Source organism: Aythya ferina, assembly GCF_964211825.1.
Source record: "Aythya ferina genome assembly, chromosome: 28".
NCBI classification, from domain to species: Eukaryota; Metazoa; Chordata; class Aves; order Anseriformes; family Anatidae; genus Aythya; species Aythya ferina.
In genome coordinates, this window is record NC_140325.1 from 2457266 (window position 1) to 2474800 (window position 17535).

Below are 17535 nucleotides of genomic sequence, written 5' to 3' on the forward strand. Positions count from 1 at the left end.
ATTTGGAATAAATTTGGGAGGCGCTGGGACAGCATCACGCCTTTGAAGCTTTTCCTCCAGGAGGAAGGGGTCCAAGTGGAGCTGGGGGAGCTCCAGCCACAAACGAAACGAGTTTGCCGGGCTCAGCCCCATCCCTGGCCACCTTCCCCAAAAGGACCCCAAGCAGCCTCGCTGGGGGCTTTTGGGGTGAAATATGAGGGGTCTGCTGGGGGCAGGAGGGGTTATTTCCCCCTGCCACCCCATCAGAAGCAGCCTGGAGGGGGGGATCCTGGCTGAACCAGGAGGCCAGCACCCATGGGTGCAGGGTGGGCAGCGGCCGGCGGAGGGCAGCAGCGGCTTGGCCATGGGGAGCAGCGGTGGAGCAGCACGGAGGGGGCGAGCTGGGACCCCCCCCCGGGCTGCAGCAGGGTCCTGCACCACCAGGGCAGCCCAGCTGAGGTCCCCTTGGAGCTGCAGCCAAGTTGGAGCCCCTTGGGGCATGGACCAAGCCCCTTCCAAGCTGTTTTTTCACCTAAATCCCCACACTAGGAAAGTCTGGAGGGTCTGTGGGGGAATGAGATGCACCAGGGGGGGATTTTGGGGCTTGCTCGTGCCTCGCTGGGGTCTCACGGGCGGCTCTGGGAGCTGCTCCTGCGCTGGGAGGTCGCTCCTGGCACCGCTCCCGGCTCCTTCGTGCCGAAATCCCAGCTGGTTTCGTTCTGCTGTGGAGCCACCGAGTCTCTGCCGTGGATGGGGATGTGCCGAGGGCTGACAGCACCAGACGGGGACAGCACCAGAGCCCTCCCCAGGGCCTTGTCCCCTGCGTCGGGGCCCTGGGGCTGAGCGGGGTGGCCAGGTGGCGCAGCGAGAGGGATGCTTGGGGACGTTGGTACCCACCCGGCGTGGTGTCCCGACATCCCCCTGTCTGTAGGTTCCTGGCCACGAAGCTGCTCCTGGGCTGCCTGCGAGGTTCAGGGCAGGTAGGACAAGGAGGTGATGGCTCTTCACTTGGTTTTTGGGGTTTTGTGTCCCCTGGGTGGCTCCCCTGGGCTGCGGGTTGGGATTTGCAGCTCAGTGCATCCAGGTGCCCTCCGAAACACGGGTCGGGCTGCACCGGTCAGGATGGGAAGAGGTTTCTCCTCCCCTGCAGCAAGGCTTCCAGCTCCTGCTCTGAACCAGGCAGGGCAGGAGCTGAGCCCAAATTCCAGGCTCAGCCCTTTGGAGCTGGGATGCGAGGGGAGCAGGGGCTCAGGTGGCTCTAAAGGGCCACAACCACCCCTCCAACCCCCCCACCTTGCACCAGGACCCTTTCCTTCCTGCAGGCTCCCCAAAATCCTGGGGACCCCAGCTCCTTTCTCAGGGCAGAGCAGGCTTTACCACCCAACAGGAGACTTTTCACGAAATTCCCTGTTTTTTCACCAAACTGGGGGGTGCAGCAGCGTTCGTATCACGCAGCGCTTGGCCACGCGAGGAAGCCTGCAGAAACAGGGCAGTACCTGCTGAACTCAGCACACATTTTGTGCCTCAAAACGGGTTTTTGGTGTTGGAAGGAGCCTGCCACGAAGCACAGCTCTGCCTGCAGCCCTCCAGCACCCTCTGGGTTCGGCTCTCCAGCACCTCGTTGAGGTCCCAGCACCCTCACGGCCGGCACGGGGAGGGTCCCCTCTTCGCCCACGTCCGCCGCCCTGATCCCGTCTTCCTGCCTGAGCGGCGCTTGAAGATATTCAAAGCAGCATTAAGGAAAACAACAGATTTTTTGCATTTTAGCAATCTGCTTTCAAGATGTGGGGAGGCCGGAAGCGGCGTTTCAAAGGGCTCGAGCGCCGCAGCCCCGCCAGGCGCGGGGGCCTCTGCGGCCGAGCCTCGCTGGAGCTGCTGGACCTGGCCCTTGGAAAGGTGCCTTTGGGTGCTGATGGCACCCTGGGCGAGCTGGGTCCATAAAAATTGGCCTTGAGTCCTCTGCGTGGGCTCTGGGGCCGTCCTTGGGTGGGTCCCATAGCTCTAGGGCATGTGGCTGGCACAAAGAGGTCTCCAACCATCCTGGAGGTGGCCGTGGAGGGACCCAAAGGTGGCTGAAGTGGAAGTGTGGCACTGGGAGTGGTGGAGGACGGCTGGAGGACCAAAAGGTCCCCAAGGAGGCTGCCCAGTCCTCCCATTTCCCTCCGGATATCCACCCATTCATCTTGACGGGGCCACCTGGGGTCCCATCCTGCTGCTTTTCACCAAGCTGCGCTTGCAGCACCCACGCGTGGGTGCGGAGATGGAGACCTGCTGGCAGCACGGAGCAAAGCAAGGGCAAGCGGGCCACTTCCACAAGTCCTCCCGGCCAAGAAGGGGGGAATTTGGCTGGGTTTGGTGGCACTGGGCCGTGCCGTGCCATGCCAACCGGCCCCACCGCCCGCTCTGCTGCAAGCACGGTCCCCAGCCTTGCAGCAGCGAGGCCGACCCACCCTGCGAGGAGGGAGCCGACTCAGCACATATTTGCTCTTTGTTTACTGGCTGTTGCTTGTAAAAAAAAAAATATTAAAAATAAATTTAAAAAACAAAGAAAAAAAAAATCCCCCAAATACCATTTTTATAACGGCAGCCCTTGCACGCAACGCCCTGATGGGAGCAGGAGGGAGCTGGATCCCATCGTGTGCTGGCTGGGGCGAGATGTAACGGGCACGGGGTGGCCCCAGACACAGAGGAGAGGTTGGGGCAGGGCTGGATGAGGCCCCAGAGCAGGGTGCTGAAGGCCCCAGGCACGGGGTAGCCCTGGGCATGGTAGGTCGAGATGGTGCTGGGTGGTTTGGGGTGAGCTTGGGTATGGATGCTGGACGCACGGACACGAGCCCTGGACAGGTTCTCCAGGTCACCCCCGATAATCCAGCTGCTGGTGATGACTCTCCAGGGGCTGTTCCCAAAATTTATGCTCTGTGCACTGCAGACAGGTGCTGTGCCCCCTTCCCTGGCCACTTATGGAGGAAAGGATTCAGTGCAAGAGGTTTGGTGGAGCTCGAATGGGCTCCTGCAGCGCGATGAGGGAGATGCTGGGGGAGTGGAGCGCGAGGTCCTGCCACCGCGAGCCTCCTTCCAAGGGGATTTTTGTGGTCCTGCCTGTGCTTTTCGTGAGCCAGCAGGCAGAGGTGGGCTTTGGTAAAAATTAGCAGTGGGATTAAAAGTCCCCAGCTGAGCTGATTTAGTGTCGGGATAAGCCAACCGGAGTGCAGACGGAGCTGGGAGGCAGCCACGGTCTGAAGGGGGGGTGCTGAGCATCACACACAGAACTGGGAATAGTTATTTTTAGGACATCTTTCAGTTTGGAGAGCAACCAAGTGAGTAAAATGGTTCAATATGGTTCCAATATTTAACAGAAGAAAAGAAAAAAAAAAAAAGAGGCTGAAAATTGCCGGGTTGAAGTTGAGTATCTGGGAAGAGCCTTTGAGACAATATTTATGGTGATGTGCAGCCAAAAGGAGCCAAAACGTGGATTTGCCTCAAGGTTATCAGCCGGTCCCGGTGTCCTGTGGAGGTCCCTGTGGTTGATTTTGGTTTGGGGGGGCTCCGGTTCACTGTTAGGACAGCCCCCATGGTGCAGGGCAGCCCCGTGCACCACTGCTAACCCGGGGATGGAAAAGTAAAGAAAAAAGAGGAGGGTGAAAAAAAGAAAAAAATAAGAACTGGAATGATCATAGCAGAGGAAAACGGCCCCCAAAAAAAAGGTGAGCAGTGGAAGGGGTGCTCTGGGTGCTCTCCCTCCTCTCGTGATGCTCCTCCAGATCCCATTCACCCCGCGCCCTGGGAGCCAGGTCCCCTGGCACAGCGCAGTGCTTTGAAGGCCTCATGGGGGAGAGCTTGTTCTGGGAATAATTACATTAAAAATCGCATGCAGTGGCAGCTGGGTCCCTAAGTCGAGGGCTCCAACATCCTCAGAAAACACAGATTTCTCCCTTATCTCCCTAGCCTGGGAGAAGATGGGGCTGGTTTGGGGATGCCCGAATGTGCCGAGCTGATTTTGGATGCTACTGGCTTGCAGTAGTGCGCTGAGCTGAAGCCCCTGCACCCCAAAACCCACCAGACCAATGCATTTTCATCCTCCTTTCCAAACCTGGTAGTTTTTTGGGTGGTTTTTTTTTTTTTTTTTGCTTTCTCACCCCAGGGAAGGTTTGCTCGGTGGGACGGGATCAGCCAAGCTCTGCTTGGGGGCAGCTTCACCCAGGAGGGGGGGAATAAAATGGGACACCCAGATGGCAAGTGGCAAGAAATCTTTATCAAGATGGGTTCCTTCCAGTTTTTAGGCACATGGAAGTGTAAGGGCAGGCTGTCCCCATGCAGTCCCCACGGGACCCCCATTTGGTGCCAGCCCCTCTCCCACCGCAGCCCCACATCTCCCCCTTATCCCACTCCTTCCCCAGTTCAAGCCTCCTTTTCCCCCCCTTTTTATTTTTTTCCAGTTTAACAAAGCAGTTCCTATGGAGCAATTTATCAAGTGTGTTAATAAAGTCCAGACAGAGGAGTTCTACTGCACGGCCTTTGTTCGGAAAATAATTTTTGATCAAAGACAATTATCGAGTTAGCCCAAGGTGAGCTCGTTCTGTGCCATTTTTATCCAATTATCTCCCTATCTTTGATAGTTTTTGCCTTCCAGATTTCCTCCGAGCCCCGCACGCTGCCGAGGTCACACTCGCTTGCCTTTCTTGCCCTTCTGACAATAAAAGCCTCATATTTACTGTCTTTGCTCAGTCGGTTTTATTTCCCACCAAGCTGTGATATTTATTGCGGATCGGGGCCGCTGCGCTGAGTTTCGGAGCTCCGGCACGAAGATTTGCCTTCGGCTCCGAGCTCCTCATGCTGCACCCTCGCTGTGTCCTCCTCCTCCTCACCCCATCACAAAGACCTTTGGGGATGTGTCTGAAGCAGCTTCCAACCCAAGCTCATCTGCACTTCACAGAAGTCATTTTCTTTTTTTTTTTTATATATATATTTTATTTTTTATTTTATTTTTTGGCCTCTTTATGCATCCGGCTGAAGGGTTTCTCGTTGAACATCCTTACCCAGCTATGATTCCTTCGCACAGGACAATTCTGGAGTTACCCTGACACCTCAACCCCTCCAAAAATTAGAGGTTTTCTTTGATTCTTTTGCTTTCTGCTTGTAAACTGAACGTCTCGGTGAGGTTTTCCCTCTGTGTTTCAAAGAAACAAAGTGCAAAACCCTGCAAAACCCTCATACCTCAGCTCTCCCTTCAACAGAACCCACACCAGAGAGGGACAATTTGGCCTCGTCCCATCCAGCTGGGCAAAGGGGCTTAAACTTCAGCAAATCTCTTGGGAAGGAGCAGTTGTAGGGGGATACCTGGTCCCCTTTGCAGGCAGGGGGGCACGGGTATCACAGAAATCACCGCTCTGCTTGGAAGGGACCCCAGGAGGGGTCACCTACTCCAACCTCCCGCTCAAGGTCAATGCTAAATTCGGAGTGAGTTGTGTAGGTTTTATTTAGCATCATATTAAACCACGCAGCTTAATGGACCTGCACAAACCCTTGTGATATCAGCTGGGAGATCCCTTCCCAGCACTTTTTCTGTGCCGTGGTGCGATGCAGGTGGGCAGGGGGCACACAGGGGACAGCCCCGGGGGGCTGCAGCCGTGACCAGGGGTGTCAGGGGGTACCTGGCTCCGCAGCACGCACGCACACACATGGCTCTTCCCGCTCATCCCTTTTTTTATTAAGCTCCTTGAAGTCTTCTCCAGATTTTGCAGCCCCGTGCCCTCGCCTTGCCTTCCTTTAAATCTTACTTGGAAGCTTTTAGCTGATACATTAGCCCAATAAAGCCCAACAATTGGAGAGAAACCCAATCCTGCCCCCACCCTGCCCCCCTCCTCCATCGAGATCAAACGGGTTTTAATCGGAATAGAATTTCCTTTGACAAAATGAGGAAAATCTGTCGCTCGCATCCGCCCAGCCAGCCGCTCCTCAGCCCTGGGCTGTGTGTCCGCGCCGGACGCAGGATCCGGCACCTCCCCTTTGTCTGCTGCTCGCTGGGCAGCGTGTCCTTGCGGGTGGCTTTGTCACCCCCAGAGGGGTGGTGACACCCCCCCAGGGGTGGTGACAAAGGGTTTTGTCACCCCTGAGCTGAGCTGCCTTGGGGGAGATGGGGAGGGAGCGATGGAGAGCGTCCTCGTGGTGTGCTCCGGGATGCGTCCCCTGCGCTCGGGGACGGGGACAGGGTGCAGTGCCACGGCCATCTGCTCCCACTGCCCCCTTCCTCGTGAGCAAAGTCCCTCTGCAAATGAAAGCTCCTGCCATGGTGCTCAGGAAATGGGCCTCAGCCCCGGCTCCAAAGCACCAGCAACTCGTTCCAGGCGCGGAGGGGAGAGTTTCCTTTCATCTCCGGCCAGGAGTTTAACCGGCCTTTCGTCTCTCCCCAGACGGGGCTTTGAAGGCTTGCAGGGCCCTCCCACATGTGCTGCTGGGGCTGGGAGTGGTGTCTGCTTCGGGACCGGGAGGGAGGAGAGGATGGGAAGCAGCACAGGAGGGAGTTCTGCCCTCCAGGAGGTGGGCAGAGGTGCCCAAATGGTCACAGGGACATCGGGGGACCGGAGCACGGAGGGATGCGCCGTGTCTCCTGGTGGCTTTGACCTTCTCTTCCCCAAGCACTTTGAGAGCTCCTGGAGCATCTTGGGATGGAGACAAGGCTGCTGCGCCCTGTTTCATGAGGATTTCAGAGGGTTTTTGGGTTTGGACAGTCTGCTTTCTGCCCAAGACCGTGCTGCGGGGTGTTTTACGCCTTGTTGCAGAGATGGAGTTTGGTTCTCATGGGCAGCAAAGTACCGGTGGTGTGGGGAAGGGTCCTCGCCCTGCAGCCCTCTACCCTGCTGCTCACTCAACCTCCCCATGCCCCCAAATTCTTCTTCCTCTTTCTGGCCTTCTGACGCTTCGTTGACAACAGGGTGAGGGTGATGGGGATGGACGGTGATGGTGACGGAGGGCGATGGGGACGGAGGGTGATGCCAACGTGTCCAGAGGCTGGTGATGGCAGAAAGCCCACCCTGTCCTCTCCCAGCCCACCCTGTCCATGCTGAGATATTTCTTGCCACCACTTCAAGTGGGCCGCCAAGTCCAGGCCAGCTGGGAGCCACGGGAAGCCACAAAATTTGCTCCACACCACCGGCGAGGTGCGTGCGCACGGGCTCTCATGCCAAGCCCGGCGGTGAAGCCCCGGCACCCTGGCTCTCCCGAGACCCCTTCTCCTCCATCCCTGGAGCTGGCACGGCTCCACTTTGGCCCACGGAGCGAAGGGAGGAGATGCAGAACACTGAGTCAGCGTTGAGTGCCTGCGAAGTTGCTCATATAAAAATAACTTGGCATTCTTGGGGATGTGCATCATCGGTATCATCCAGCTGTCTGTCTGCTCTCTGCTTTTGTGGCCTTACCCCGCTGGTAGGCTTCGTGGCACTGAGATAACAGACCACAAAGCTGGTGTGAACTGCGTGTGCTTGCTGTCGTCTTCATTTTTTGCTTCCCTGGATTGGAACCAACTCAGGTTGCCCTCGGGAAGGGAGAAAGACATTTTTTCTCCACGCTTTTCACTCCCTTCCAGTTCCTGCACCTCCTGGGGGACATCCTGGGGCGGTTTCAAGCCCTGCCCTTCTAGCACCTTATTGCAGAGATTTTTCCAGAAGCCCTTTCTCTTGCACATTAAGCAGAAGCTGCCATAAATGTTTGTCTCGTTGCTAACGGCTGTTTCAAACTTCTCCTTCCCGCAAGTCCTCGAGCTGCTGCCGGAGGATCTCGTGGCTTTCTGCACGGGGGCGGGTGGAGGTCAGGATGGCTCGGAGCTGCTGGACCCTCTCCAGCTCTGTGCACAAGGAGGTAACTGCGCACACACAAAAGCACAGTTTTGCCTCAACCCAGTTCCTTTAAAAGAGCCCCAAAAGCAGCTGCAAGAGGGGTCCAGAAGCCGGGTGCTGGAAGATCTGAGCCTGACCCCGGGCCCCCCTCGGGAGGAGACTTCCCAAGGGGCTGGTGCAGAGCCCAGGGGTGCAAACCACAAAGAGCAGCGTGATTGCATTCCCTCCTGGGAGCACCCACGCTTCGGATGCTCTGCTTTTATGGGTTCGTAGCTGCAAAAGGAGGGGGGAACAGGCCCTGGGCAGGAGGGGGCAGGCAGCATTTCCACATTCAGCTAGGCTGAAGCCACGAAGCTGCCCAGGAGCTGAAGACAACCCTTTGGTTTCCATTCCCACAGGCCAGAGGCTGCAGCATCTCCCGGCTGGAAGTGACTCAGTGCAGGAGCTGATGCACAGCGTGATGGAGCCGTGCTCCCAGCCGCAGCCATCAGGATCCGCGCCGTGAGTCACCGACCGCCCGTCCTCACTGCCAGCCCAGGTCCGGCTGGGTACTGGGGAGCACTGGGATGGACTGGAGAGCTCGGTGCCTCCAGTTGGAGGGAGCTGGGAGGAGATCATCACCACCCCAAAAGCAGCTGGTCCCCAAAATGCAGGGTGAAATTCCCAGCTACAGCAAGGCAAGGTGGCAAAAACCAGGAGGAGAAAGAGCGAGTGGGCAGGGCTGGGTGCCTCCGCCTGGCCTTAGGCAAGAAATTAAATTTATAAGGCGATTTCTACAGCAAGAAATTAAAGGACTGATGGTTTTTATTTGCTCCAGTGGGCAAGAGTGGGTATAAGCAGAGCTACTCACAACTTGCAAAGGCGATGGAGCCAAAGCCCTGCAGTGCTGGGTGCACGGCCAGGAGTGAGCAAAACGCCCCAAAACACCCCAAGTCTGTGTCAAGGAGCTGGCCCAAGAAACAGCTGCTGAAGGGATGAAGATTTCTCTCTTTGGGGTTAGGCTCCTGGGGTGGGTTAGCAGGCAGGGCTGGGTTTTCAGTTCCCCCTCCTCCCAAAATATTGCTTTGCCTGCCAAGTCTGCATTTGCCCTGTAACCTGGGGCAGGGGGATGTGCGTGCAGTGATCCCTGTCCCCAGCCTGCCCCAGCACCATGGTGCCTTCCCGGGGGGGCTTATTTCTGCGAGATATCTCACGGGGCTGTGCAGCAAAGAGGAAGGTCGATGGCTATGATGGGCTTTCATTACCAACAGGAGAGCACTTTTACGCCTCATCCTCAGCAAATCCTGGGCTTTAGCGCTGCCTGGGTTGGGTGTAAATGCAAGGATAGAGTGGGGTCATCACCAGGGATGGTGCTGGGCTCCCCCTCGGCCAAAACCACGCTGCCAGCCCTGTGGTGAGGGTGCCCGGAGAATTTGGGCAGGCTGGAGGCTGCCTCGGTGGGAATCATTTGGCTCCCGGGGCGGGCGGCGAGGTTCTTGGCAGCAGGGCCCAGGACATGGCGTTGTGCTCCTTTGATGGCCAGATGGAAACAGATGGGGAGGGGAAAAAAAAAAAAAAGAAGAAGAAGAAAAAAAAAAAGAAGACTTTCACATGTAAAATTCCAGCGAGGAAAATTAACTGGAACAGGATGGCCATCAGCACGGGGTGGTGGCTGCCACCAGTGCCCTCGGTGCCACTGTCCCATCCCCAGCTCAGCCCCGCAAGTGATGCTACAGCAGGGCCAGACCCCATTTATCCCCCCCCCAGCTCCCCCCTGCGCCCCCCTCTCGGGGAGAGGCTGCGTTTTGGGGGGGAACATCTTTTAGTTCTTAAAAAGTTCAGCGAGTTCCAGGAACATTATGTCACTTTGACAAGGAAATGAATTGCGGGGCCATCAATCAGAGCTGCAGGCGCGCAGATCAAAGGCACCCGGAGCGCTCGAGCTCCCTTTTACAGCCAGAGCCCTGCACGATGCCCCCCTCCCATATTCCCTGCGGTTGCCTCAGCAACAGCACGCTACAGTGGATGCTTCGCATTTTTATTCGCACCACACATGTTTCCACTCTAACGCTGCAATAACTAGAAAAACCTGCGAAACCGAAGCTGCTTCCCCAGCCTCCAGGGGCAGCGGCTATTCCTGGCTCCCTTTAATGTTCTCAATTTATTAGCGTTATCCTCCTTTTTTTCACACAGGATAAAACAGCGATTATTTTCGTCCTCCCGAACAAAGGAAAATAGCCTGAAAAAAAAAAAAAGGGAAAAAAAAAAAAAAGCCTCTGCATCGAGGCTCAGCCTCTGATTTTGTGCCCAGAATTATTCACGGGTGTAATGGGCTCCTCTGCCATCCGAGAGAAGCTGTCGGCAGCACCGGGCTCGTACATGGACATTATCCCTCGTGGCACTGGGCAGGTTGGTGGCCCCGTCGCAGTGGTGAGCAGAGTGGGGAGGAGCTGGGGGGCACTTTCCTGGCCTCCATGGGGCCGTGCTTGCACACAGACGTGGCACAGGGCTCGTCCTGGCCCCTCTTGGCACGCCAAGGGTGTCAAGGATGAAAGGGCCAGCTTGTCATCACCCCTTTTGGCACCCTCACATCACGTTGCAGACCTGGTTTATAGAATCAGAGAATTTTATGCTGTTGGAAAGCCCTCCAAAATCATCCCTCCCTACCACCATCACCCACTGAACCACGTCCCCAAGCACCACGTCCAACCTTGCCTTGAACACCCCCAGGGACGGTGACTCCACCACCTCCCTGGGCAACCCATCCCAACGCCTGACCACTCTTTCTGAGCAGAAATGTCTCCTCATTTCCAACCTGAACCTCCCCTGGCACAGCTTGAGGCCGTGCCCTATTGCCCTATGCCACACATCACAGGGGCTCAAACCCCAAGGGTGCAACATCCTCCCGGCCACCTTCCTGGCACCCATGGAGCTCTGTATGAATTCATCTCAACCTGGAGAGCCCGTGGGTGCTCAGAAACTCCCGTTGTGGCCACTGTGCCACTATCCTTGAGGCTGGCCTCCACTGGACCTGGAGGGAGGCCAGGAGACCCATCAGACCCCAGCAAGGTCTGCAGAAAACAGGGAAGCGTCCGTGCTGATGTTTGGCTCCCTTGTAGGGCAGGGGGAGAAGCTCGGTCCCCACAGGGACATCACAGAGCTGGGATCCCCAAGGGTTTTTGGGGAGCTGGTGATGGTGAAGAGATGCAGAGGTCCGGGCTCATTGTGCCAAGCAGGAGGCTGGATGCTCCCCCAGGGCTGAGGGCTGGCACGGAGCATCTGCGGGCAGCAGCAGAGATAAAAACAGGCTTGGGCTGGCCGAGCCATGCTCTTAACACCACTGAAGGACACAGCTCTGAGGGGACACCTCAGCCCCTTTCTAAAGAAGGCTCAGCTCAAGCCTTGACCCCATAACGAAGCTCCTGCAGCCCCACTGAGGCTGCCCACGTGCCCCTCGCCCCATACACAAGTGCCTGCTCAGCAGCATCACTGCTTTCCCTTTTAACATCGCCCTTCTTCCCACAGCATGGGGCTCGGCTCTGCTGCGGGCACCCCAGAACCTTCCCTTCTCACCCCAAAAAGCCACTCGAGAAAAGTGGAGTGAAAAGGTGAGCAGTGAGGGGGCCCCGGAGGGAGACGAGCAGAGGCAGAGCAGCTGGGACATGGTGGGAATCCAAACCTTCTTCCATCTGGTGGCTTCTCACTGAACCAAGAGATCTGTGATTTTTTTTTTTTTTTCTTTCTCTCTCTGCAATTTTTAAGGTCTGAAATTTTTACTGATCTGTCAAAATGAGTGCTATAAAACCCCCAGCTAGCTGGAAAAGCAAAGTTATTGAAACCAGTTTGGTGACTCGTGACCTTTTCATGAGAAGTTTATATTAATATTCTTCCAAAAACACTCACTGAAAGAACAAAATGAAATGTTCAAGGGAAAAATACTCTAGCCACAAAACATCCAAATGTGGGTAAAAAAGCCTGCTCGAGCAGTTCGGGGTGCGCAGCTGATCCTTCCCGCGGATCAAAGCTCATTGTATTTATCCTTTTGCTCAAGGATATCAGCAACAATACCGAGCTGCACTTCCTTTGCCCAAGATCGTTCGCCAGCGAAATTGAATTAAACTTATTTTTAAAAAGGAAAACAATAAAAACATTAATAAAAAAATAAAAGCCAGGCACAAGCCCATGCCCCAGCTGGTGTTAATTGGCCGCCCTCCAGCTTCTCCAGAGCTCAGCCAGTTTCTTCAAGCGCGGGATCAGAGGACCCGGGATCCTGCCTAAATTCTGCCCTCCCTGGGGTATTTTTTTCTCGCCCTTTGTTTTCTCTCGCTTTCCCAGGCCCCTGTGATCTATTGTCTTCTCGCATTAGGAACAGCTGATATTAGTCGCTGTCTTGACAACGCTCGCGTGTGAGCAGGGCTTTGAGTGGTGGCCCTGCTGGCAGAGCTCTGGCACAGATTTGGTTTGGGGAGCAAAGCCCCCAGGCTCCATCCCATCAGGTACCCCCATCAGCTTCTCACCAGCCCGATAGGAAGGATGGGGCTGAGCCCAAGCCCTCCCAAAACCAAACTCACCTTCTCATCTCTTTTTTGGGCTGAGGTGTCTCTTCGAGGCTCCTGTTCTCCCTGGACCCCGTCCAGCGTGGAGGTTGTTGAAGAGGAACCTGTGGAAGGATGTGCAAGCAGAGAAATCCTCAAAATAGAGAAAAACATCCCCATGGCTCATCCAGAGTGAAAAAGCAGAATCTGGGGGGGTGTAAATAGGACGCCAAGGGATTCAAAAGGGGGTTGCTGTGAGGGGTGGTGGACATGGATATGTCTTGGATGCTTGAATGCTATGGTCTCTGGAGCATGTTTTTCCAAAATACCTTGTGTCTGGGATGGAATTGATGTTGTCTTCTGCAAATGGGATTGGCTTCCCTGAGCAAATTTGGACAAGTCTTTTGCCCTTGTTCAGCCCCATCCCAAAGAGGAGCGAGGCCATAATCCGAAAGCAAAAGCAGAGTTGCTCTGAAAGCCCAGGTGCATGCAGGCAAGGATGCACCAGCAGGCAAGAAAGCAAGCAGGGACAGCCACCGAGGCTTTTCGATTTGCTGCAGGAAATGTGTAAATATATACATTGAATAAATCATTTATATTGTTTTCATTTTCATATATATATATATGTAAACTATATATATTGCATGTGCATGCATATAAGGCAACAACTAGTTTAAAAATATCTGTACAGGCCCATGTCAACTCAACAACTTCTATTTTATTGGCATTATTTTCATTACTTTGATTAATTATTGACACTGTTGTAATCAAGATTGTTCCCCTAATACCCTCCCTGCATGTTCCATTATAAGATGGAACAACAGAGCAAATTTTAGCGAGGGCTGGGATTGCTGCTGGGGGTGAACCCCAGGGTCCCCAGGGAGCGTTGTGCCAGGACCTCAGAGCTCCTCTAGAGACCTCCCAATGATCAAGAGCAGGGAGCAATGTCCAGAGAGTGTGATGAGCAAAGACAGCTTGGATGGGGTCGATGTGTGCTGTGTGGTATATCGCATGGCTTGGTATGAATCTGGACCTCCACCCTTGGCTGGAAGAGGATGCAGCTCTCCTGGCATTTCTGCGGGGAGAAGAAGGTAATTTGTTTGAGGCTGTCATCTCAGGAGTGGAGAAGGGATGCGGCACCTCATAGCAGAACTTGATTTTCTGTGGAAATCAGGGGCTGGACTGGCTGTGGATCCAGCCAGGACCAGGTTCTGGACCCATAGCATCCTCCTGTCTGTGGTAGCTGCCAAACAGCAGTGGGCAAAGAGGCCAAAGCATCTCTAAGAGGGAGCCTGGTGCCTTTGGAGACGGATTTATGACCCAGTCACTGCAGAAACACGAGGCTGAACTCAGCAAGTCACAAATTCCCACATTCCTCTGTTGCCTCACTGACCCTATAGATCTTGCTGTCCTCTCACTCTCCATGGTGGCCCCATCCCAGTGACTGCAGAAGCCAAATCGTCTTCTTGGCTGAGTGCTTGAACCACGAGGCTTCAACATTTCCACGTCTTCTCCTTGCTCCGTGGCTGTGCACAGCTCCCAGGTCAGGCCAGAACTGGAGGCAGAGGAAGAAAAATGGTTGCATGAGTGGATGGATGGGCGAGTGGATGCAAACTCAAATCCATTTTGGGTTGTGCCATTTCTGAAGAGCAGCATGGATGCCTGCCAGTGTTGCTTCTTCCTTTGGATTCAGAGCATGCCCCGCGTTGCTCATGGAGACATCCATCGCTCCACACTTCCACTTGAACCTCCCATAGATTAAAGTCTTCGATTCCAGGCTGGACAGATCAATATTTCTGGCTGGCTTTTGTAGGGTCAACTTGGCTTTCAAAAAAAAAAAAAAAAAAAAAGACTTAAAAATAAATCCGCCTTCCTTGAACTCCATGGCTGGTGCTCAACATTAGCATAGGCAATGTCCCTTGACATCCGGGCGGCAGGCAGGAGCATCTGTGCCGGAGGGCTTGGGGGTGTCGGTGGAGGAGGGAGGGAGGAAATCTGGAACCCATAAGCTCCACTGATGTTTGCGTTACCTTGCACTGCTGCATTGGTCTGCGCCTGGTCCGCCCCCGGTCCTCCTCGCCCTATCAGCAAGAGCCTTTCCCCAAAGTTATCCGAACGCCCTCCTCTCCGTCGCCCAAAGGAAAAACCAACTGAGCTCCTTGGAGGGCTCCGCGAGGCTTGGGAAGTTCGGAGGGGCCGAAGGGTGGATGCTCCGGGCTGCCCCTCTCGCGCGGGCGCCGTCTCCGCCGATGCGCCGCGTCCTCCGCGCCCCGTGAGCCCCGCGAGCCCTTCGCCTGCCCGGTGGAAGAGGTCCCGGGGGGCGCAGGTGGTGGCTGCCGAGACGATGAAGGAGGAAAGCATGTGCCTGGACTCCCCCGAAGGCAGCCTGGTCACCAGCGAGGAGGAAGGCGAGCGGCTGCACAAGAAATGCCTCCGCAAGCGAGGCCAGGCGGGCAAGCCGGCGGAGGACGGCGGAGCCCCCTCGCTGCAGGGCAAGCGGAGCAAGCGCAGCCCCGTCCCGCAGTCCTTCGAGGACGTGCACACCCAGCGGGTGATCGCCAACGTGCGGGAGCGCCAGCGGACCCAGTCGCTCAACGACGCCTTCGCGGAGCTGCGGAAGATCATCCCCACGCTGCCCTCCGACAAGCTGAGCAAGATCCAGACCCTCAAGTTGGCCGCGCGCTACATAGACTTCTTGTACCAGGTGCTGCAGAGCGATGAGCTGGACCACAAGATCACCAGCTGCAACTACCTGGCCCACGAGAGGCTCAGCTACGCCTTCTCCGTCTGGAGGATGGAAGGGGCTTGGTCCATGTCCGCGTCCCACTGAGCCGGGGTACGTATCGCAGCTCCGCCAAGGGCACTGCGCGCACGCCCCTCGCTCCTGCATCCTCCGCGCATCTCCCAGCTCGCTCCTCCGGGGGCCGCGCGCGGCGGCCGCCCCCTCCTCGTGCTCCACGTGCAAGCGATTTGCTTTTTAACAAACCCCAGGCGCTGTCAAGGCCGGTGTTCGGAGGAGGGAGCGATTCCCAAACCCCGGTGGGAAGTCGCAGGGGGCCGAGCAGCGGAGCCCTGATCTCATTTAGCGGGGTCTGGGCTGGGGCAGGCAAGCGAAAGGTTTCAAACAAGGGCTTCACGAGCTGATTTATCCTCCCGTGGGGAAGCCGGGGGGTGCGTAAATCAGGCTGCACCCTCCTGAGCGCGCCGGGGATGATGAGGTGTCAAAACTGCATGAGACCAGAGCCAGCCCCACAGCGGGTGTCTGAACACGGCTGCTGCTCCGCCGTGCAAAGAGCCTGGCCTGGCCCTCAGAGAACCTCAGGAGCCATCCCCAAAGCTTTTTTCGGTGGCCCTGGGGCCAGGCTTGTTCCTCTCCCTCTCCTAAAGCAACGCAGATAAGATGGGCTCCGTCACCCCTTTGGATCTGTAGGTTTCCCACACCGCACACGACGCAGGGAATGGAATATATTCGGTGAGGACACCGGGGCGGCGAGGTTTGTCTGCTGGCAGGGTGCACCCAGCGCCATCCAGCCGCCCCCGAGCACCCTCCCAGCCCCTGCCCACGCTGCTGAAAGGCGAGGAGAAGGATCCTACAGCAGCGTTTGGGGGCTGAGGGTTTCACAGCCCTGTCGTGGTGCTGGGCGCTCTTCTTGCCGCAGGCATCGCGTCCCCTCCCAGCCTCACCAGTGGCCCCTTTGGCCAGCTCGCGGCAGGATCCCAGCTTGTCCCAGGATCCACTGAGCTCATCCCGCTGGATCCCTGCTCCCCAGTGTCCCCCAGGCAGGATCAGGCTTTCCTCGGGCACCACCGAGTTAATCTTTGCTTGGTGCCAGCCCCGATGCTGGGATCAGAGCCCTCCTGGTGCTCCGGGAAAGGCGACCGCAAGAGGAGCAGGGACTCTTCATTTCCTTGTGCCCACCACTAAGGGCTACCCATCAGAAAAAAAAAAAACAACTTTTCTTCTTATTTTCTGCCAGCACTCGGCTGAGTCTGGCACACCCTCCTTAGGTGCCATTTTTTGCTCCTGGTTGGCCTTAAGGAGTCACAGCTCAGTGCCGGGGAATCGGCAGAGCCGTGCCCAAAGCTGTGGCTGCATTACGGCCTTAAAGCTGGGGAGGGCTGGAGAAGGGGTCCAAAATCCTCCTCTCCATCCCAGCTTCACGCTTTGAAAGAGCAGAAGGAGAGGGAAAGGGAAGGAGCTGGCTTTGCTGAGACAAAATAAATCACATCACGAGCCTGGGAAGTGGCCCCAGCGATGCCCAGGTGGTCGGGGACCTTCTGCTGTGTGTGGTGTCCCTCGGTGAGCACCGCTGAGCCTGGGCTTTGCCACTTAACAGCCCTGAATTTCAGGCCAGCTCCACGGACATAGGTGCAAGCAGCGGCTGAAGATGGAGACCGGCTCCCAGTGGGAATTCATTTCAGGATGAGCCACTTTGAAACTTTTGTCTTCCTGGAAACCTCGCCAAGAGCTCGCTGGGGACAACCAGGATGAAAACAGCCCGAGCAGAGCAAGCCTGTGCCCCCCTCACCACCACATCTCTGCAGCCCTGGGCATTTTGCAGCAGTGTTCGGCCCCTTTTGGGGGCTCTGTGCATGGTCCCAAAAGACGAGGCTCTGCGGACACCACCGCTGGGTGCCAGAGCAGATGGAAACACAACCAGAGCGTGGCTTTCGCCGTGGGTAGCCTGCAAGTTTCCACACCACGCTGATGAAGCCCGTGCCGAAGAGCTGTGTGCTTTGTCACTGCCCAGCTGAAAGTGGTTTTGCCTTGGGGAAAAATCCAGGGCTTTTGAGTAAGGGTCCCCTCCCTGCCTCCCCCAGACTCGGGGCTGGTTCCCACTGGGTGCTACCAGTGCCCGGGTGGGCTGACGGCAGCCCCAGGTCTGCTCACTCACTTGCAGACCCCTTTATTTAAGCAGAGTGCTTGGCAGGAGTTTTGTTCCCGTGATAAACGGAGGAATTAAAGACATTTAGAGCTCCTAAAGACCTCCCTTCTAAATGAAAAACCTCCCTGCAAAATCCCTCGTGCCCTCCAAGCGTGGGGCTCGCCGTGTGTTATCGCTGCTGGTTAATATTCATCCCTAGAGGCTCCGGAGCTTGCCTGGAGGCAAAGCATCCTTCGGCTGAATAGATAATAATCTGTTTTGTGCCAACCTGCAGCGGTATTCGGGTGCCAATTAGCAGCTCCCGCTTGGGCTGGGGAAGTACCG

The 17535-nt window shown here is 56.3% G+C and overlaps 1 pseudogene across 1 annotated transcript; it reads left to right on the forward strand.

Annotated features, from left to right (window-relative positions):
* Positions 1-14645: 14645 nt before the first annotated feature.
* Positions 14646-15155, forward strand: LOC311424500 (twist-related protein 2 pseudogene; annotated as a pseudogene). Its single transcript has one exon. The product of its transcript is annotated as a twist-related protein 2 pseudogene (transcript).
* The last annotated feature ends 2380 nt before the right edge of the window (positions 15156-17535 follow it).